Source organism: Artemia sp. Qi Xiang Cuo, chromosome 14, assembly GCF_049724085.1.
Source record: "Artemia sp. Qi Xiang Cuo chromosome 14, ASM4972408v1, whole genome shotgun sequence".
NCBI classification, from domain to species: Eukaryota; Metazoa; Arthropoda; class Branchiopoda; order Anostraca; family Artemiidae; genus Artemia; species Artemia sp. Qi Xiang Cuo.
In genome coordinates, this window is record NC_142807.1 from 51,380,714 (window position 1) to 51,403,738 (window position 23,025).

At 36.5% G+C, this 23,025-nt stretch overlaps 1 protein-coding gene across 1 annotated transcript in view; it reads right to left on the reverse strand.

Moving 5' to 3' along the window:
• The window catches only part of LOC148944589 (uncharacterized), a 34,449-nt gene extending 11,739 nt beyond the window's left edge, over positions 1-22,710 (reverse strand). The window contains exon 1 of the mRNA XM_089100757.1: positions 22,682-22,710. The gene's annotated coding sequence lies outside the window, so the exon portion shown is untranslated. The remainder of the gene's footprint in view (positions 1-22,681) is intronic.
• Positions 22,711-23,025: the final 315 nt, after the last annotated feature.

Sequence of the window (23,025 nt, forward strand, 5' to 3'; positions counted from 1 at the left end):
TAACCATTTTGTTTAGCGCTGTTGAAAGTTCTGGAAATAAGGTCTTAGAGGATGACAACCACCCTCAAAGCCCTTAGGGTAAGGGTTGTAATTTATGCCCTGGGTGATATTAGGTGTTTATAGAAAGCGTTGTCATAGAAACTCAAAAAGAGCTCATTCGAGTGGAAATTGAAAGGCCTAGTGCCCATTTTAATAGTCAAAAATGATTGGAAGGCTTGACATTTTTATAGTAAAGATTGATGTGGGTATAATGTATTATTTTTGTTGTTGTTGTTGTTAAGACCAGGGCACTTTGTATTGAAGGAGTTGTCGTAGGAACTTCGAAAAGGGCTCATTTGATTGAAAATAGAAGGGGCTGATGCCCTTTTTAATAGTCGAAAGTGGTTGGAGGGAAACTAATCCCCCACCCACGCCCACCCTCCCATTTACCCTTATGTTTTAAAACTAAATGTTGCCTTAAGATTAGATCAAAATGCACTGTGTTAATGCTAATCAAACAGTTCGTGATAACGAACTGTAAGTAAGGAGCGACCCGGCTCAATGGTAACCGAAACTCTAAAAAACGGAATTTTGATACCAATAGATACATCAAAAGAATCAAATTTTAATTCTGATTTCAAATATATAAGTTTCATCAAGTTTAATCTGACCTATCAAAAATTACGTGCCTGAGAAAATTTGGCTGATTTTCTAAAAAAGGGGGAAAGACCCCCTAAAAGTTATAGAACCTTAATGAAAATCACACCATCATATTCAGCGTATCAGAGAACCCTACTGTAGAGGTTTCAAGCTCCTATCTAAAAAATGTGGAATTTTCCATTTTTTGCCATGTGTGTTTATTTGTTGTTTTTTTTCTCAGGGGCGATCGTATCGACCCAGTGGTTCTAGAATATCGTGGGAGGGCTCATTGGAAAGGAAATTAAAAGTTATAGTGCCCTTTTTAAGTGACCAAAAAAATGAAGGGCAGCTAGGCCCCCTCCCACGCTCATGTTTTCCCCAAAGTCACCTGATCAAAATTTTGAGATAGCCATTTTGTTCAGCATGGTCGAAAATATTATAAATATGTCTTTTAGGATGACTTAATCCCTCGAAGCCCCCAGGGGGAGGGCTGAAAGTTATGAACTTTATCCAATGTTAATATATAGTATTGGTTATTGGGACCCGGCTCAATGGTAACCGAAACTCTAGAAGACGGTATTTTGATACTAATAGATACATCAAAAGAATTGGATTTTAATGCTGATTTCAAATATTTAAGTTTCATCAAGTTTAGTCCTACCCATCGAAAGTTACGCGCCTGAAAAAATTTGGCTGATTTTCGAAAAAAGGGGGAAATACCCCCTTAAAGTTATAGAACCTAAATGAAAATCACACCATCATATTCCAAGTACCAGAGAACCTTAATGTAGAGGTTTCAAGCTTCTATCTACAAAAATGTGGAAATTTGTATTTTTTGCCAGAAGGAAGACCACGGATGCATGTGGTTTTTATTTTTTCCCAGGGATGGTCTTATCGACCCAATGGTCCTAGAATATCGGGGGAGAGCTCATTGGAGTGGAAATTAAAAGTTCTAGTGCTCTTTTTAAGTGACCAAAAAAACTGTAGGGCAACTAGGCCCCCTCCCACGCTCATTTTTCCCAAATGATAAAAATTTTGAGATAGCCATTTTTTTCAGCATGTTCGAAAATATTATAAGTATGTCTTTTAGGATGACTTAATTCCCCGAAGTTCCCGGGAGGAGGGCTGAAAGTTATGAACTTTACCCAATGTTAACATATAGTATTGGTTATTGGGAAGTATACAGTACAGACGTTTTCAGGGGAGATATTTCCTGGTAGTGGGGGGGGGGGGTCAGGGGTTATATGGGAGGATCCTTCCATGAAGGAAGTTTTCATGGGGGAAGGGACATTGCTATGAAGGGGACGCCGGATTTCCCAGCATCATTTAAAAAAGATCAGAAATTAAATATAAAAAAACAAGTTTTTCAACTGCAACAGCAGCAACATCAAAACTTTAAACGAACAGAAAATATTACATATATTATTGGGTTCACCCCCTAGTCAATACCTCACTCTTTAAGCCAGAGATTTTTTAGTACTTTCATAAGAGCTATTTATTCTAATTAACGGCCTTGTGATTAAGTGGTCATTTTTAAAGAATTGGAACAAAATTCGAACTTTCGCTTAAAGAGCAAGGTATTGACTAAGGGGCGAACCCTCTAATATACATACTAAAAATATATGAATATAGAAGTTCGTTACGTAAGTTAATTCGTAAGTTACGTATATTTATTACTAATAAAAACGTTCGTAAATAAAATGAAACAAATTTCGAGAAAACCATTTAACCAAATAAAAGTAAATTAATATGAAAATTTTGTTTTAATTATTCATTTAATGTGAGCCAAGATCAAAACCTGTATTTATTAAAAAATTTTCAAATATTAAATAAAAAAAACGAGTTTTTTTAACTGAAAGTAAGGAACAATATTAAAAATTAAAACAAACAGAAATTATTACTTCAATTAAAGAAGCTGTCCTCTCCTCAACGCCGCTCTCTTTACGCTAAAGTTTGACTTTCTCACAAGTCTTTTTTTTCAAACAGTAAAAAACTTTAGCGTAAAGAGCGAACCGTTGAGGAGGGGACAGCCCCTTTCATATACGGAATAATCTCTGTTCGTTTTAAGTTTTAATGTCGCTCCTTACTTTCAGTTAAAAAAACTTGTTTTTTTATTTAATTCCCAATAAGGCATCTCAGCAGTATCCCAAGAACGACTGAAAATATTATGTTCAAACTTTCGGGCCTACTTCTGCTCTTAAAATTTAACCAAATCAAAATAGCGTAAGTGTATCCAAGCTATCAAAGAAAGAAAACAGATTTTTCTGCGAATGGTATCAAGTTTTCCATTTCAGGAGAACTAGAGGAGGTATGAAACTAAATTAAACACTACTATTTGTGTCCAGATTTTTAAAAGGGTGTAGCCTACATTGTTAAAAATTGCTGAAAATTTTTCTCCAGCATACAAATAGCAGGCCAAACTATAAATTCTTAAGAAAATGAAAAGATTTAAAGTATTATTTTTTTCCCCTGAAAAGACTATGTCAATATAAAAGAAAAGTTTTTCAAGGAAAAGTAAAGAACTCTATTAAAAAAAAAAATAGCAAAAATAAAATCAAATAATCTACCTAGAGTAAAACTCCCACAAATCAGCATCGATAAATAACTGAAACCCAAAATGAACAGAAATTACAATAAATAATCGAGTTAAACTCAGAACAAGCACAAATTAACATAAGTTGGGCTCAAAACCCCTATGCCTTCCCAAGGCCAGAACATAATTTGCACTTTACTGAAAAAAATACAAATGAATGTGCATTGTCAGTTTAATATACATATACTGATACTTAGTAATCAAAATGTTAATATTATTTGATTTATTAAAGTTATAGAAGTAAAAACGTTTATATTTTTTTACTTTTTTCAAACATTTACATTTTAAAATCGTCACTTTGCTCAAAATAATCTAAAGGTCTAATAGCTATGCATCCAGGTGTGTCATCCCCTCCCCGTAGCCCCTGGGCAAGGATTATAAATTATGCAATTTGCCTATTGTTTAAATGCAGGATTTATTAATATAAAAATTGGAAAAGTTTAGCTCTGGGTTTATCCAGAAAGGCTAAGGGTATTAAGGTGAAACTTTGGAGAATATTGAGGGGTATGTTAAACTATACCAAAAGGTCCTATGTGCATCCAAATTATCGAAAGGGAGGATCTGCAGTATCTTAACCCTTTCGCGCCTGACGTGACCTTTATGTCACGCAACTTTAGGAATTTTCTTTTTTTTTCTACTAAAGACATCTATTCAAATTTGGTATCATTAAATTTGCTGTTTCAAGAGCTGCAAGATGGTGGGTTGCACGATGGTGGTTGACCATCCTAGGGGCTATCAGACTTATTCTTGCCGGAGAGCACCCATTAAAACTGAAATAGTCAAATAACCCTGTTTATTTTGCCTATGCTGAGCTCGTAACTTGAGGTAAGGGATTGTGTAATGATTCGTTAGAATTACCATTGTCTATAGAACATTTTGATGTAAATTTCAAATTGTTATGTTTTATCAGTGGACTACAAAAAGCAAAAACCAGCTGTGACAGATATGTCACGTCCGCATCTGCTGATTTCTGACCCGTGACATACATGTCACGTCAGCGAGTGCCGTTTTTTTTATCCGTGACATTTATGACCCATCAGCAGGTACTGTTTAGCTACTAGTGGTTAAATATGGTTTTCTTGTTTATTGCTAATCTTGTTAATGTTAATCTTGTTAACCCTAGAGGCTTTCTTGGGCCTGGATACAATAACCTGGACATCAAATCTCTTGTTTCAGGTTACCATGACGAAACGAAGGAACCTTACAGACTCACAAATCTTGGCATACCTTGACGAGGATATATCTGAAGATAATGGAGGGGACATTGACGTTGACGAGCAATACGACCGAGCAGACAGGGGTCCTGAGCTATTTGCGGAAGACCCTCTCGAAAATCGTTCCTTTCTCAACAGTTACGTAGAGCTGCAACCCTTGCGTATCAAAGATTTCGCTGACATCGACACGTCTGATGTTGTCAGGTCTGACGTATATTTAGCAGGAACATCAAGCTCTTGTGTTCCTGACAGCAGTTTCGAAATGGCTGGAGATATCCTTGATTCAGCTCCCCCAGAAGTCATTGCTTTAAAGGGACCAGGGTCTTCTCAACGAAGTTAGTATTGATCCTCCTGTAGGAGATCTTCTATACGATTCTGATGCGGAGACTTCGTCGTTATATGACTGTAATATTGGTACTAGTGAATCTGATTCGGATGAACCGCTATTGAACTTGCTGTGGAATAGAACGAAATGCAAGACACAAGTGAGTGACTTCTCGGAGCCAACTGGAGTTAACTTCAATTTCTTTCAAGGTTGGGAGATCTGTTCAGACTACTTTGTCGAGATACTTGGGGATGAATTCCTTGACCTTGTGGTTTTTCAGTCAAACCTATATGCAACGCAGCATGGGAAAATCCTGAGGCTGACAAAAGAAGAGCTCCTGACGTTCATCCCCATCAACCTTTTCATGGGCTATCATCAGCTTCCATCGATTTGATCTTACTGGCAGTGCGATCTTGATCTTCATGTCGCCTTCGTTGCTACAGCAATGCCTCGCGATCGTTTCCTGCAAATTCTCAGAGTCTGGCATTGTAGTGATAAGACCAAGCGCCTTAAGGACTGCCAAGACAAACTGTACAAGCTTCGAGAAGTAATAGAACTGCTAAATATGCAGTTCAGCAAAGCAAACCATGGGACTCGCGATCAAAGCATCGATGAATCAAAGATCCTCTTCAAAGGGAGGTCATCATTAAAGCAGTACAATCCTCAAAAGCCTATCAAGAGGGATATAAAATATGGTGTAGAGCAAGCAGCACTGGATTCATCCATCAATTTGAGGTATATCAAGGCAGCAAGGTCGACGCAGACCAAACATTTGCGCAATTTGGTTTAGGAGGCAGAGCGGTTTGTGAAATGACAGCTAGCCTCAAAGGGAAAGGCTATATTGTTATGTTTGACAACTTCTTTACTTCGTTGCCACTTTTGGAGTACCTCTACAAAGAAACGATACATGCGTGCGGAAAGATACGAGGAAACAGAAAAGGCCTCCTGGTACTAAGAGAAGACAAAATGCTTCTTCGAGAACAGTTTGATTTCAAAGCCAGCTTGAAAAACACGAGAGTATTTAATTCGAAGGATAATCGTACAGTTATGATGGCTTTGAACTACCACGGTAATGAAGGAGGGGAAGTTAGCAGAAAGCAGAAAGATGAAAAAACCATGCTAATAAAGTGCCCTCTCATTATTAAGGACTACAATCGGTTTATGGGTGGGGTCGACAAGGCAGATATGCTGAGAGCAATCTACGGTCATGAGCGTAAATCCATGAAGTGGTGGCATCGTCTTTTCTTCGGCTTCGTCGACATGGCAGTCTGCAATGCTTACGTTTCGTACCACGAGAGCCACTCGATGGCACTTCTTGATTTCAAAAGGCACGTTGTACAGGCCCTTGTACTTTCAGTTTCTGCGAAGCCATCTAGGAACGGTAGGTCTCCCAGGAGTCCCAGGACGGTTTCAAACACAAAACGTAGAACGACGATGGAAAGTGTGAGTGCCGACATACGGTTGAAAAACCATGGCATTCATTGGCCTCGTCTTAGAAAGAAAAGGCAAAAATGTGAGATGTATTGCCTTAAAGGAATAGGGTGGAAGCCTTTTACTTATTGCCAAGCTTGTAGTTAGACCCTGTGTATTAGCAAGGAGACCAACTGTTTCCTGGAGTACCATGAAATCGAGTGAAATGAATCCTTATGGTTAACTTGAAGACTTTCTTTTCTTTTCGTATCCACTTTTTGTACTTTTGAATGGTTTCTTCATTAATATTTGAATATTTGCATATTTTTTTGGTAAGCAGTAAGCGCTGACAGGTTAGTTATGTCAAGGACTGAAAAGCTTCACTAGCTGACGGGTCATATCTGTCACAGATCAAAAAACTGCAGTCACTGACATGCAATCTATGTCACAGTAGAAAATCTCATACTTTGAGTTGAGTGACGTCTTTTTAAACATCAGATTCGTGATCAGGAGCATCAGATTAGTTGAAAATGTGTCTTCGATCATTCTGGTCTTGCAAAAACAAGGTCCCCGGCGCGAAAGGGTTAAGATCGGCTGGGGCTATTAGGTTAAAACTTCCATGACATGGTTAGCGGAATGTTGAAAGGTCGTTGGTTTATGTCAGCCCACCTCTTATGCCCTTTTCAAATTCTCTCCCTTCAAAACATTCAAAACATCAAAATTTTAAAATAGTAATTTTGTTTAAAATAGTCTAATGGTTAATAACTATGTTTATATGGAAGACATAACCCTATACAGCTTATGAGAGGGCTGCCAAACACAATCAAAATACGGTGTGGGCATGCTGGTTGTTAAATAACGTATCAGCCAAATCTAAGGAACGGCTGAGGTATTAAGTTGAATCTTTCAGTTTATGTTGGGGGGATGCTGAAGAGCGATACAAGTGCATCCTACCCTCATTGCCCTTTTTCATTGCCCCTCCCCTCAACACTGATCAAAATTTTGAACAATTTATTTTGTTCAAAATAGTCAAAAGGTCTAGTAACTATGCCACCGTGGATGCAATCCCCCCCAACCCCCAGGGCAAGGATTGTAAATTATGCTATTTGCTTATTTTTACATGCATGATTTACCATTAGAAAAGGGGGAAATGTTTTATTCTAGATGTGTTGGAAAATGCCAAGACTTTTAAGGTGAATGTTCGACGAATGTTGAGGGGGGCGTGTTAAACTATCAAAAGATGCGTCTACAGTGTCTCAGGAACGGTGGAGGGTTGAATTAAAATGACACAATAGGCTTTAAAATTTTTAAATCTTAGAAAGTGGTGAAAGGGGCAGGAGCTAAACTTTTGCTTGAAGTAATTTTTTTTTGCTTTAAAGTTTGACTTGAATATAGAATTTAGTTTCTACTCATTTTAATATTTATTCATTCATCTATATCAGTACATGTCACCTTTATGTGTGACCTGATTATTTAGTTTAATTTGTGTTGGTTTTGGGTATCATTCTGTCTGTGATTGTAAATTCTGGTCGTTTGGAATTTGAATTATTAGAGAACTTCAATTCTGTAGGTCTTAAGTTTTGTATGGCTCTTTATTTTTCTCTAAATAACATAATTGGAATTTGAATTATTAGAGAACTTTAATTCTGTAGGTCTTAAGTTTTGTATGGCTCTTTATTTTTCTCTAAATAACATACTTATCAGAAAATTTTCTTTATATTTTCTTAGAAAAAAGGACCCGCTTCATTAAAAGGCATATGACCTTGATGAAAATTGTAGCACCAAATTGGGTGTGTCCAAAAGACGCAAAAGTTTGACGTGGCTCTTTATTTTTCTCTAAAAAACTTACTTTTTACAAAGTTTTCGATAAATTAATTTAGAAAAAAGGAACCGCAACGTAATAAGGCGTCTGACCTTGATGAAAACTATAGCAGCTAATTCAGTGTGTCCTAAAGATACAAGTTTGATGTGGCTCTTTTCTTTTCTCTAAAAAAATTATTTTTCCGAAATTTTTCTTTATTTTAATTTAGAAAATAAAGGAACAGTATCGCAAAACAGCGCATGACCTTGATAAAATTAAATAAAAAAAACAAGTTTTTTTAACTGAAAGTAAGGAGCGACGTTAAAACTTAAAACGAACAGAAATTATTCCGTATATGAAAGGGGCTGTCCCCTCCTCAACGCCTTGCTCTTTACGCTAAAGTTTTTTTACTGTTTAAAAAAAAAAGAGTTGTGAGAAAGTCAAACTTTAGCGTAAAGAGCAAGGCGTTGAGGAGGGGACAGCCCCTTTCATATACGGAATAATTTCTGTTCGTTTTAAGTTTTAATGTCGCTCCTTACTTTCAGTTAAAATAACTTGTTTTTTTTATTTAATTTTGAACGTTTTTGAATAAATGCAGGTTTTGATGTTGGCTCACAGTACATGAATAATTAAACCAAAATTTTCATATTAATTTACTTTTATTTGGTTAAATGGCTTTCTCGAAACTTGTTTCATTTTATTTACGCACGTTTTTATTAGTAATAAATATACGTAACTTACGAATTAACTTACGTAGCGAACTTCTATATTCATATATTTTTAATACATATATTAGGGGGTTCGCCCCCTAGTCAATACCTTGCTCTTTAAGCGAAAGTTCAAATTTTGTTCCCATTCTTTAAAATTGGCCGCTTAATCACGAAGGCCGTTAATTAGAATAGATAGCTCTTATGAAAGTACTAACAAATCTTTGGCTTAAAGAGCGAGGTATTGACTAGGGGGTGAACCCAATCATATATGTAATATTTTCTGTTCGTTTAAAATTTTGATGTTGCTGCTGTTGCAGTTGAAAAACTTGTTTTTTTATATTTAATTTCTGATCTTTTTTTAAATAATGCTGGGATGTCCGGCGTCCCCTTCATAGCAATGTCCCTTCCCCCATGAAAACTTCCTTCATGGAAAGATCCTCCTACATAACCCCCGGCCCCAGGCACGTACGCAGGAATTTTTTTCGGGGGGGGGGGGGCCCAATTTGTTTCAGGGGGGGGGGGGCAAATTCTTCAAACCCATTATTCGGTGAGAAATATCAGAAAATTATGGGAAAATAAAAATCGTGGGATTTCGAGGAGGGGCCGGGTCCGGAGGCCCCCCCCTGCGTACTTCCCTGATCGAACCCCCCCCCACTACCAGGAAAAATCTCCCCTGAAAACGTCTGTACTGTATACTTCCCAATAACCAGTACTATATGTTAACATTGGGTAAAGTTCATACCTTTCAGCCCTCCTCCCGGGAACTTCGGGGGATTATGTCCTCCTAAAAGACATACTTATAATATTTTCGAACATGCTGAATAAAATGGCTATCTCAAAATTTTGATCAGGTGACTTTGGGAAAAAAATGAGCGTGGGAGGGGGCCTAGTTGCCCTCCATTTTTTTGGTCACTTAAAAAGGGCACTAGAACTTTTAATTTCCATTCCAATTTAGCCCTCCCACGATATTCTAGGACCACTGGGTCAATACGATCACCCCCGGGGAAAAAAAAAATAAACACGCACCCGTGATCTTTGGTCTGGCAAAAAATGGAAAATTCCACATTTTTATAGATAGGAGCTTGAAACTTCTAAAGTAGGGTTTGTTGATGTGTAGCATATGATGGTGTGATTTTCATTCGGGTTATATAACTTTTAAGGGGTCTTTCCCCCTTTTTTCGAAAATCAGCCAAAATTTTTCAGGCGCGTAACTTTTGATGGGTAAGATTAAACTTGATGAAACTTATATATTTGAAATCAGCATTAAAATATAATTCTTTTGATGCATCTATCACTATCAAAATACCGTTTTCTAGAGTTTCGGTTACCATTGAGCCGGGTCCCAATAACCAATACTATATTTCAACCTTTCAGCCCTCCTCCTGGGGGCTTCGAGGGATTAAGTCATCCTAAAGGATATAGTTATAATATTTTCGACCATGCTGAACAAAATGACTATCTCAAAATTTTGATCAGATGACTTTGGGATAAAATGAGCGTGGGAGGGGGCCTAGTTGCCCTCCATTTTTTTTGATCACTGAAAAAGGGCACTAGAACTTTTAATTACCGTTCCAATGAGCCCTCCCACGATATTTTAGGACCACTGGGTCGATACGATCACCCCTGGGAAAAAGAAAGAGAAAAAAAAAAAAAAAAAAAATAAACACGCATCCGTGATCTTTCTTCTGGCAAAAATTGGAAAATTCCACATTTTTTAGATAGGAGCTTGAAACCTCTACAGTAGGGTTCTCTGATACTCGGAATATGATGGTGTGATTTTCATTAAGGTTCTGTAACTTTTAGGGGTCTTTCCCTCTTTTATAGAAAATCAGCCAAATTATCTCAGGCACGTAATTTTTGTTGGATACGATTAAACTTGATGAAACTCATATATTTGACATCTGCATTAACATATAATTCTTTTGATGTATCTATTGGTATTAAAATTCCGTTTTTTAGAGTTTCGATTACCATTGAGCCGGGTCGCTCCTTACTTACAGTTCGTTACCACGAACTGTTTGATTAAATTAAAAAAAAATTTAACTGAAAGTAAGGAGCAACATTAAAACTTAAAACGAGCAGAAATTATTCCGTAAATGAAAGGTTGTACCCTCCTCAATACCTTGCTCGTTACACTAAAGCTGCTAGCACTTTAAAAAAAACTTCCTTTTCTAATTAAACGTGTTTGAGTAGTGCTACTGTGCTTCAGTAGCCGTTCTTAAAAAATTGGGACAAACTGTCAAACTTTAGCGTGAAGAGTAAGGTATTAAGGAGGGGCAACCCTTCATGTACGGAATAATTTGTGTTCGTTCTGAGTTTTAATGTTGCTCTTTACTTTAAAAAAAAAATTTTTTTTATTGAATTCTGTTCGTTTTTTAAATAAAGCAGGTATATCTGTCTCACCCTTCATGAAATATATCCTCCTCACACAAAACTCCCCCGTAAAAAATTCTATCCAACGTAAAGTACATCCCTCCCCCCCTCAATTTTCCTCCCGACAGTTCCATTCTCGCTGAAAATCTCCCTCCTAGTAAAATTTATTGCGGATGATTTAGCCTGAAAAATTATCCTTAGCTTACTTTCATTTGAAAAAGATTTTAATCTCAAATCGGTTTCTTGATCATTCCTGAAATACTTCCTTCCGTGAAAATTTTCTCCAGAAATCAAGACATACCCCCGGGTAGTTCCCCGGAACATCTCTACATGCAATATTGAGTTAGCAAAGAGAATGTAAGACATTTCAAAAGAATTTCGTATAGGAATTCTGTCAAATCCTCCCAGTGTAAAATTTCCCCTTGAAAATTCCCCCTACCCGGAAATTTCCTTCCCAAGGAAGATTCTCCCAATGGAAATCCACCCCAAGCAAAAAAAAACAAAAACCGAAGAATGTCTGTATTCTTCCCAATAACAAATACCATACATGAACAATGGGTATACGAGGGTATACAATGGGACTCGTGTTTCATAACTTACAGGCCTCTCCCCACGGACTGTGGGGTCATTTTACCCCTAAATACATTGTTATTTGATCTTTTAACTATACTGAACAAAATGGCTATCTCAAAATGTTGATCGGATAACTTTGGGAAATAAATGGGCGTGGGAGGGGGTCATTTGCCCTCCAATCTTTACTGTCACTTTAATAGCACACAAGAACTTTTAATTTCTGTTCAAGTGCGCCCTCTTCTGATCTTCTAGGGCGATTATTTCAATATGATCCCACTAGAAAAAAAACAAAAAAAAACAAACAAATAAACACGGATCCGTGATCTGTCTTCTGGCAAAAATAGCTAAGTTCTACATTTTTGTATATAGGAAATTGAAACTTCTCCAGTAGAGTTCTCAGGTAAGCTGAATCTGATGGTGTGATTTTGTCAAGATTCCTTGAATTTTAGGAGGTGTTTTCCCACTATTTGAAAAATCCGTCAAATTTTTCTCAGGCTCGTATCTTTTGATGGGTAATACTAAACTTAATAAATTTCGTATATTTGGTATCTGCATAATAAGCTAATTCTTTTGGTGCTTTTTTCTGACAAAAAAAAGCAAAGTTCCACATTTTTATATGTAGGAGCTTAAAACTTCTACCAGGTACGCTGAATCTGATGGTGTGATTTTTATCAAGATTCCTTGAATTTTAGGGGTGTTTTCTCCCTGTTTCAAAAATCAGGTAAATTTTCTCAGGTAAAATTTCTCATTTTCTCATAATAAGCTGATTCTTTTGTTGTATCTTTTGGTATAGATTTTCATCTATTGATCAATTGATATAGATTATCTATCGATTCTGATCTATTATCGATCGATTGATGTAGATATCTATTGATGTATTGATCAGTATTGATTCAGAGTTCAAAGTGAACGCATCTGTCTTAAATGGGATTAAATAAAAAAAACAGGTTTTTTTTTTAACTGAAAGTAAGGAGCGACGTTAAAACTTAAAACGAACAGAAATTTTTCCGCATATGAAAGGGGCTGTCCCCTCCTCAATGCCTCACTCTTTACGCTAAAGTTTTTTATTGTTTAAAAAAATAGAGTTGTGAGAAAGTCAAACTTTAGCGTAAAGAGTGAAGCATTGAGGAGGGGACAGTCCCTTTCATATACTGAATAATTTCTGTTCGTTTTTAAGTTTTAAAGTCGCTCCTTACTTTCAGTTAAAAAAAAAAAGTGTTTTTTTTATTTAATTTTTGAACATTTTTGAATTAATACAGGTTTTGATTTTGGCTCACCGCACATGAATGATTAAAACCAAATTGGCATATTAATTTTACATTTATTTGGTTAAATGGCTTTCTCGAACGCTGTTTAATTTTATTTGCGAACGTTTTTATTAGTAATAAATATACGTAACTTATGAATTAACTTACGTAATGAACTTCTATATTCATGTGTTTTTAATAGGTATATTAGGGGGTTCACCTCCTAGTCAATACCTTGCTCTTTACGCTAAAGTTCGAAGTCTGTTCCAACTCTTTAAAAATGACCTTTTAATCACAAAGGCCGTTAATTAGAATAAATAGCTCTTATGAAAATACTAAAAAATATTTGGCTTAAAGACCGAGGTATTTACTAGGGGCGCAACCAATTATGTACGTAATATTTTCTGTTTGTGTTAAGTTTTGATGTTGCTCCTTACTTTCAGTCGAAAAACTTGTTTTTTTTATTTAATTTCTGATCCTTTTTTAAAATTATGCTGGGAAATCCGGCGCCCCCTTCATAGCAATGTCCCTTCCCACGTGATAAATTCCTCCATGGAAAGAGCCTCCCACAAATCCCCCTCCCAACCTCCCCCCCTCCTCCTCGTCACTACAAGAAAAAATCCCCCCTGAAAACGTCTGTATACTTCCCAATAACCAATACTATATGTTAACCACTGTATATATAATTAGGCTACCACTATGTTAACCACTGTATATACTAATTATATATACAGTGATGTTAGCATTGGGTAAAGTTCATAACTTTAAGCCCTCCCCCTGGGAACTTTGGGGATTAAATCATCCTAAAAGACATAGTTATCATATTTTCCACCATGCTAAACAAAATGGCTATCCCAAAATTTTGATCGAGCAACTTTGGGGAAAAATGAGTGTGGGAGGGGGCCTAGTTGCCCTCCATTATTTTGGTCACTTAAAAAGAGAACTAGAACTACTAATTTCCGTTCCAATGAGCCTTCCCATGATATTCTAGGACCACTGGGTCGATATGATCACCCCTGGAAAAAAAAATAAATAAATACGCATCCGTGATCTTTCTTCTGGCAAAACATACAAAATTGCACATTTTTGCAGATAGGAGCACAAAACCTCAACAGTAGGGCTCTCTAATACGCTGAATCTGATTATGTGATTTTAATTAAGGCTCTATAGCTTTTAGGAGGTCTTTCCCCCTTTTTCGAAAATCAGCCAAATTTTCTCAGGTAACTCACGGGACTTTTGATGGATAGGATTAAACTTGATGAAACTTATATATTTGAAATCAGCATAAAAATCTGATTCTTTTAATGTATCTATTGGAACCGATATCTCGTTATTTTGAGTTTCGGTTACTATTGAGCCGGGTCGCTCCTTACTTACAGTTCGTTACCACGAACTGTTTGATATTTTATTAACCAGTAAGCTTTTCAGTAAATCATAAATCCAGTGAAGCTAGTTTGGATTTTGCAATATTTGTCTAAGGATTATGATTCCAAGTGAAATGCCTAGCGCATCCTGACTATCTGAGTTAACCTAAGAACGGATTACTGACTCGTTTATTTATGTGTGATGTCATGCTATTAAAAGATTAACCTGTTCGAGCGAGCTCTCGTTATTCTAGTAAATGTTGAAGCAGGCATTGAGGATGAAATAGTTACAAAACATGCTGCAAACTTCTTCGACATTTCTTGTGTGTGTTATGCTAAGATATTTCTCTAAGCCTCTGTTTCTCCATCTGAGTCTTGCCCGAAGCGTACAGGCCAAAAAGCTTTAGTTAACCATCTCAAGGATATTATTGAGCTTTTCCGAAAATGTGATTCTGATGGGTTACAAGGTCCTGCTTACATGATTCGCATCCCTACTGAAGTTCCTGTTATACCAGCAATAGCTTATTCCCTTTTAGCTACTAAGGTAAATAAAATTCAACAAACTCTTGAAGTTATAAATGGAAAGTTAACACTTTATGAGCTAAATTTCCCACAAATTCATCCGGCTAGTGGTGCCCCTGATGGTTTCGCCACCGTTATTATTTCAAATGTGCCTCCAAGTGTGAATAATCCAGGTAAACGTAAAGAATAGATCGATAAAATTCATGGACATGAATCTGTTGTTAACTTACGATCTGTGGATGGTAAACTAGTTATGAAAATTGAAGATCTGGCTGCAAAAGACTTCTGCAAATTCCTTTTGTCTGTTCTTAATAGTTGGAAGGCAAAATTGATTCGAAAAAAGTTCTATGGTCTCCTTAGAGGAATTCAGCATGATTATGGCTTATCGAATATTTTGGATTGTGACGGAGTCACTGCTGCCACTAGAGTTGGCAATTCTAAGACGGTTAAGCTCGTTTTTTGGGATAATACTGCACTTAAATATGCGCTTAGAATTGGATTGAAAATTTATTATGAATTTCTACGTGTTGTTGAGTTCAAAGCTATTCCTCGTGGCTGCCACTAGTGTTTGTCTCCTGACCACTCTGTAGCTACTTGCAAGAGCCCTATTCTGAAATGTGCGAGATGTTCGGGTCCTCATGAATCAACCAAAGACTCACCTTGCAACATGCCCCACAAATGTGCAAATTTTGCTGCCGATCATGTATCTTATTGCCTAAAATGTCCTAAGCTTCGTGAAATTATTGCAAAATCTGATCGGAAATGAACTTAAAATCTACTAGTACATGCTCTTTTAATATTAATGGAACCAAGGCCAAAGATATATGCATTGACAGTCTGTTGAGCTCTTTTGATGTAGTCTTACTTTAAGAACATTTATTGACCGGTGCCAGCGTTAATTTTTTGCGTACAAGTCCAGATCATATCGTATTTACCCCGAATGCATGGCGTACACGTGGTTGACCTGCAGGAGGTCTGGCGTGTATCATTAAGCGTCAACTCTGCCATTTTCCGTTAAGTGTTATGGTTCTGATGATCATTATCTCGCGATAAGATTTGGCAATATGGCAAATGGTTCTGATGCTCGATTTTCGATTCCTTTGTCCCGTTGTTTACCCCCTAAAGTGTAACAACAAAATGTCATTCTCGTTTCTGTTGACGTCATTATGGCTTCGATTAAGCAACTGAAATGTCGGTCCTCTGATATAGATGGTATTTGCACTTTTCATTTGAATCCACATTCAAAAGAGTTGCTATCTCATTTTCCCTTAAGTGTTATGGTTCTGATGATCATTATCTCGCGATAAGATTTGGCAATATGGCAAATGGTTCTGATGCTCGATTTTCGATTCCTTTGTCCCGTTGTTTACCCCCTAAAGTGTAACAACAAAATGTCATTCTCGTTTCTGTTGACGTCATTATAGCATCGATTAAGCAACTGAAATGTCGGTCCTCTGATGTAGATGGTATTTGCGCTTTTCATTTGAATCCACATTCAAAAGAGTTGCTATCTCATTTACAGCTTTTGTTTCAAATTAAATAAAAAAAAAACAAGTTTTTTTTAGCTGAAAGTAAGGAGCGACATTTAAACTTAAAAAAAAACAGAAATTATTCCAAATATGAAAGGGGCTGTCCTTTCCTCAACGCCTCACTCTTTACGCTAAAGTTTTTATTGTTTAAAAAAAGGTTTTGAGACAGAGTCAAACTTTAGCGTAAAGAGCGAGGCGTTGAGGATGGGAGTTCAAATTTTGTTCCTTAAGAAATTCTTTAAGAATGACCCCTTAATCACAAAGGCCTTTAATTAGAATAAATAGCTCTGATGAAAGTACAAAAAAAACTTTAGCGTAAAGAGCGAGGTAATCACTAGGGGGGAACCAAATCATGCACGTAATTCGTTTTAAATTTTGATTTTGCTCCTTATTTTCAGTTGAAATAATTGTTATTTGTAGTATTTAATTTCTGATGTTTTTTTTAAATAGTGCTGGGAAATCCGGCGCCCCTTTCACAGCAATGTCCCTTCCCCCATGAAAACTTCCTCGGTGGAAAGATCCTCCCACGTAACCCCCGACCCCTCCCCCCCAACTTCCAGAAAAAATCCCCCCAGAAAACTTCCCATACTTCCCGTCTGTATACTTCCAAATAACCAATACTATATGTAAACATTGGGCAAAGTTCATAACTTGTAGACCTTCCCCCAGGGACTGTAGGGGATTAAGTCATCCTCAAAGACATAATTATTGTATTTTTTGACCATGCTGAACAAAATGGCTATCTCAAAATTTTGATCGGGTGACACTGGGAAAAAATGAGCGTGGGAGGGGCCTAGTTGCCCTCCATTTTTTGGTCACTTAAAAAGGGCACTATAACTTTTAATTTCCGTTCGAATGAGCTCTCCCGTGATATTTTAGGACCACTCGTTCGATATGATCACCCCTGGGAAAAAGAAAAAAAACAACAAATAAACACGCATCCGTGATCTTTCTTCTGGCAAAAATACAAAATCCAAATTTTTTGCAGATACAAGCTTGAAACTTCTATAGCAAGGTTCTCTTATACGCTGAATCTGATGGTGTGATTTTCATTAAAGTTCTATGACGTTTAGGGTTGTTTCCCCCTTTTTTCGAAAACAAAGAAAATTTTCCCAGACGCGTAACTTATCATAGGTAAGACTAAACTTGATGAAACTTATATATTTGAAATCAGCATTAAGATGTGATTCTTTCGATGTATCTATTGGTATCAAAACTCCGTTTTTTTAGTTTCGGTTACTATTGAGCTGGGTCGCTCCTTACTTACAGTTCGTTACCACGAACTGTTTGATGTTTCTTTGTAATTCCGTTGTTCCTAATAGTTTCCTTGGTGGCATGGTTACTTCGATTTTGAAGCGAGGTAAAGATCCTGTAAGTGTGATTCGTATAGGCCTATAACTGTCGCATGTAATATTAGCAGGTTATTTGAGGATATTTTATTACATCATGTTAATGATTTAAGGCTTTGATGATTTAATGATTTAAGGATTTAATCATTTAATGACTTTGTTTTAAGGAGCACAGGAAAGGCAATGGGAGACCACGGAATCAAATGGGGAGGAAAAAGTCTCCTGGACTCGTATAATGCTGATGATTTAAGCATCCTAGATGAAAGTGTGAGCAAAATGAATGAAGTTTTAGACGTTTTGCGGGTTGAGGATGCTAGAATTGGTTTGAAGATTAATGTTAGGAAGACTAAGTCACTAAGGCTAGGAATAAGTGAAGATGAAAAGGTGCCATTGGGTAATGAAAAGATTGATCAGGTGGGCAGCTTCACTTATCTTGGTAGTATTATTAGTAAAGATGGTGGGAGCAGTGAAAATGTTAAAAATAGAATAGCCAAGGCTCAGGGTGTTTTTTTCACAGCTAAAAAAAGTCTGGAAGAATAGGAAGATAAGTCTGCAAACCTAGATTAGAATCTTAGAAGCTACAGTGATGGCAATGGTTAAAGACGGCTTTGAAGCACGGGCGCTCCGAAAAGCGGATGAAGACTTGCTTGACGTTTTCCACAGAAATTGCCTACGAAGTGTTCTTGGTACGCGGCTGACCAATGGTCTTTTAATCAATAGGCTATATGAACAATGGAATTCAATACGGTTCTCTATTATTATAATGAAAGAAAGGTTGAGTTGGTTAGGGCACGTTGTACGGATGAAGGATGACAGATTGCCGAAGATTGTTCTTTTTGGCCCACCATTGAGAGCTGAACGGAAAGCAGGTCGTCCTAGTCTGGAATGAGATGACGTCATAAAGAGAGATTGAAATGCCCTTAGACCTTTGTGTGAGGTTATATAAAGAGAGGCGGTAAATACGTCGGGAAGGAGAAGGATCATCCGTAGCTCTGTTGGTCTCAGGCGCCTTGATGCTGTGGTGAGTTGTTAGTAGTAGTAGTAGTAGATGATGATGATTTATTTATAACCCACTTACAATGGAAAAACAGTTGAGTAATAAAGAAAAGAAAGAAAGAAAAATTCACTACAAAAATTAAAAATAAATAAACAAATATGACAAATAAATAAAAATATCAAACAGCACTAAGCAACCGAAAAACCCGGTAAAACAGGTAGAGGGTATCTTCGAAAGAACGCTAGATAAACAAGCACTGAAAATGTATGGAGAAAGCACCCCTCCCTGTCTAACTCCACGGCGAACATATATATTCCCGAAAATCTGACCATTTGAATTCAATCTTACAAAAGAATTAAGATACCAAACTTTTTAAACCAAAAGAATAGAGTCGTTTGTACCAAGCTCATATAAAGAGTAAAGGGCCTGTGAATGAACAACACCGTCGAACGCTTTGGACACATCAAGTGCACATATATGCAGAGCTTGTCCCTTAACGCAAGCACCTCTTAAAAGAACTGAAAGGGCTCGATGCGCATGCTGGCAGCCAATTTGTTATTTAAACCCAAACTGATTAGCATCATAATCATCATCATAACAAAATTCCGCTTTTTAGAGTTTTGTTTACTATTCAGCCCAGTCGCTCCTTACTTACAGTTCGCTACCACGAACTGTTTGATCATAGAACCGAATTTAGTTCCCACTAAAGATATATACAGCCCAGATGAAATAAGTGGCAGAATAAATAGGCGTTTTTAAGGTTGATGTCACTGGGTTCCCTTGAAGTCTCATTAAATAATGTACAATGGTCCATAGTGGTGCGTCGACTATTGCAGAGGGGGTCTGTTGATCTTTCTGCAGGTGGGGGTCGGAAGCTGAATCTTCAAAAAGTGGATTTTGGAAAAAAAAATCAAAAGTGAGACGTCCTTCAGGTAAATACGAAGAAAGGGGGAGAGTAAAATATACCCCATATTTTTCTTCTTAATCTGAATAATATTTTTGGACAGTAATCCAAAATGGGAGCTGTGGGTTAATAATTTGCTGAAAATAGTGCACTTTGGCCCTGGAGTATTTGTGGGGATCAGCGTTGTTTTATTTGTATTTGTTATGTTGTTTTTTTTTTGTTTTTTTTTTTTTGTACGAGAATATGTTTTTTTAATTAGCATATTTCTTAAGAGTAGTGTAACACGAAAACAAATCATCCCTATTACCACCTAGCCCCCTTAAACATATTGAAAATAATTTCACATCCCAAGATATATTTCAGGGTCCAATTTTTCAGGGATGATAATTCTTATCATTTTTGAATCGTGGTAATGCAAAGGTTAAACTTGAGATGAAACAATAGACTTTGAAATGGGAAGGCCGCCTGTCTCCCTACATTTATGATTACGCAACCCTTGATAAAGATATATAATAAACAGCAAAACCTGTGGATAGGAACGAAAACTTTAAAAAGCTAAATTTTTGTTCCAATAAATGCATCACCAGAATCAATCCCCCCCCCCCCATGCTGAGTCTGCAAAATATATTAGTTTTAAATTTGATTATTAAAACTTGTCATCATAAGAAAATCTTTAATTTCTCCCAGAAAGTGTATTTTCAAATTTAAAGGTGGGGGAAATGTCAAGGAAAACATGTTCCCCTGGAACCCCCCCCCCCCAATTGACATCACCTAACAAGTGTGATAAACTTTAAAATTGGCATCTAAAAATTACGAAAACCAGGAGGGCCTGAGAGAACTCTTCTGATCCAAGAGTGCCTATGGTTCTTGGCTCTCTCTCTCTCTCTCTCTCTCTCTCTCTCTCTCTCTCTCTCTCTCTCTCTCTCTCTCTCTCTCTCTCTCTCTCTCTCTCTCTCTCTCTCTCTCTCTCTCTCTCTTTCTCTGTCACTTTCTCTTACTATCTCTCTATAGACATTTAAAAATTATTTTTCCAAAATTAAGACTCTAAGCCAACTAATCCCAAATTTTGACCTACCTGGATCGTTTTTCATTATATTGACAAACATTGTCAATATTACACAAGTTCTAAAAAAATCGTCAATATATTTTATGTCATATATATATATATATATATTTTTATATATATATATATATATATATATATATATATATATATATATATATATATATATATATATATATATATATATATATATATATATATATATATATATATATATATATATATATATATATATATATATATATATATATATATATATATATATATATATATATATATATATATATATATATATATATATATATATATATATATATATATATATATATGACTTCACTGACTTTAGACCTGAGGGTACCTTAGATTAATTTGTCCTCAGTAGATATTAAAAACGATGGGGTTTGCTTCTCTTGTACTTGAAATGAACGCAACGGCTCTAACCTATAGCAATTGCCCCTCCAAGCTTGGCTACTGGATAAAGTGCATATAGTCTGATACCTTTAAGTATATGAATATTTTTTTAATTTTGTTATTAAAAACTCAGGGGGAAACATGTTCCCCTGGAACCCCGCCCCCCCCCCCCCAATTGACATCACCTAACAAGTGTGAGAACTTTAAAGTTGGTATCTAAAAATTACGAAAACCAGGAGGGCCTGAGAGAACTCTTCTGATTCAAGACTGCCTATGGTTCTTGGCTCTCTCTCGCTCTCTCTCTCTCTCCTTTCTCTCTCTCTCTCTCTCTCTTTCGCTTTCTTTCTTTCTTTCTCCCTCTCTCTTTCTTTCTCTCTCTTTTCTCTCTCTTTTTTTCTCTCTCTCCCTCTCTCTTGCTCTCTCTTTCTCTCTCTCTCTCTCTCTCTCTCTCTCTCTCTCTCTCTCTCTCACTCACTCTCTCTCTCTCACGATCTCTCTCTCTCTCTCTCACTCTCTCTCTCTCTCTCTCTCTCTCTCTCTCTCTCTTTCTCTCTCTCTCTCTCTCTTTCTCTGTCACTTTCTCTTACTATCTCTCTATACACATTTGAATTAAGACTCTAAACCAACTAATCCCAAATTTTGACCTACCTAGATCGTTTTTCATTATATTGACAAACATTGTCAATATTAAACAAGTTCTAAAAAAAAGTCGTCAATATATTTTATGTGTGAATTTTCTAGCATAAAAACCGATTTATGCAAATTTGATTAACCCAGGTCGGAGCGTTTAAGAATAGTAATATCGTCGTTGCTACTCCGTATGTAAAGCTCGGAGTTAACCACAGTTTATTTAAATAGCAGTATGATCATTCTCTATCTCACCCATTATAAAAACCCGGACCGGGGTGCGAGTGCTCCGGAGAACGTTTTTGCAGATATAAACATAAGCGAGGTCAGATCTTTTCACGGGTAGACAAGTCAGATTTCTCTCGGACACGAAACAAGTGGAAACCCGCTATTACGAATAATGCACTTGGTAACCATTTCTCAGTGATTGACGAAAACAGACTAAACCGCTAATGCAGAAAGAAGTGGGAGGAGCTTTTTGTTCGCACCGAGAACGAAGACCAGAAATAATCTGCGATAAGCTTACTGTTCTATTCTATAAACTGTGGAGTTAACTGACAAACTTCAGGTTGACAGCTGGTTAAGGTGGCTGGGTCTATAATTCTCAAATAGACGATTTCAGAAAGAATAGAGTAGGGGGCAAGAAAAGGTGCCCAAATTTTCACATAGTCATATATATATATATATATATATATATATATATATATATATATATATATATATATATATATATATATATATATATATATATATATATATATATATATATATATATATATGACTTCACTGACTTGAGACCTGAGGGTAACTTAGATTAATTTGTCCTCAATAGATATTAAAAATGATGGGGTTTACTTCTCTTGCACTTGAAATGAACGCAACGGCTCTAAACTATAGCAATTGCCCCTCCAAGCTTGGCTACTGGATAAAGTGCATATAATCTGATACCTTTAAGTATATGAATATTTTTTTAAATTCTGTTATTCAACCCTAATATTTTAACTTGTTAAGTAAAGGGCTTAATCCCCATAGCTAGTGTTGAAGGTCTTACCCTGGAATGTTATCTCTACAGATATCAACTAATAACTGGCACTCAGAAACTTAAAAATTATACTTTTATCCACTTTTGAAAGTTAATATTGTTTATTTCAAGACAGGAATATAACGTGAACACCCACTTTTTGGGATGTCCTAAATGTCACGTTTCGACAGTTTAGGCCTCCGACACCACATTATAATAGGATCTTTTTTGCTTTTTTGAATATAGATTTCATTTTAAGGTTTGGATGGGTGTGATACTCTTTTATCACTTTTATGTTCACCAGTTATGTTTTCTCGTACAAGCCCTTGCTCCTACTTTGTTCTAAGAGCAAACTGTTTTCTAGATCGAATAGC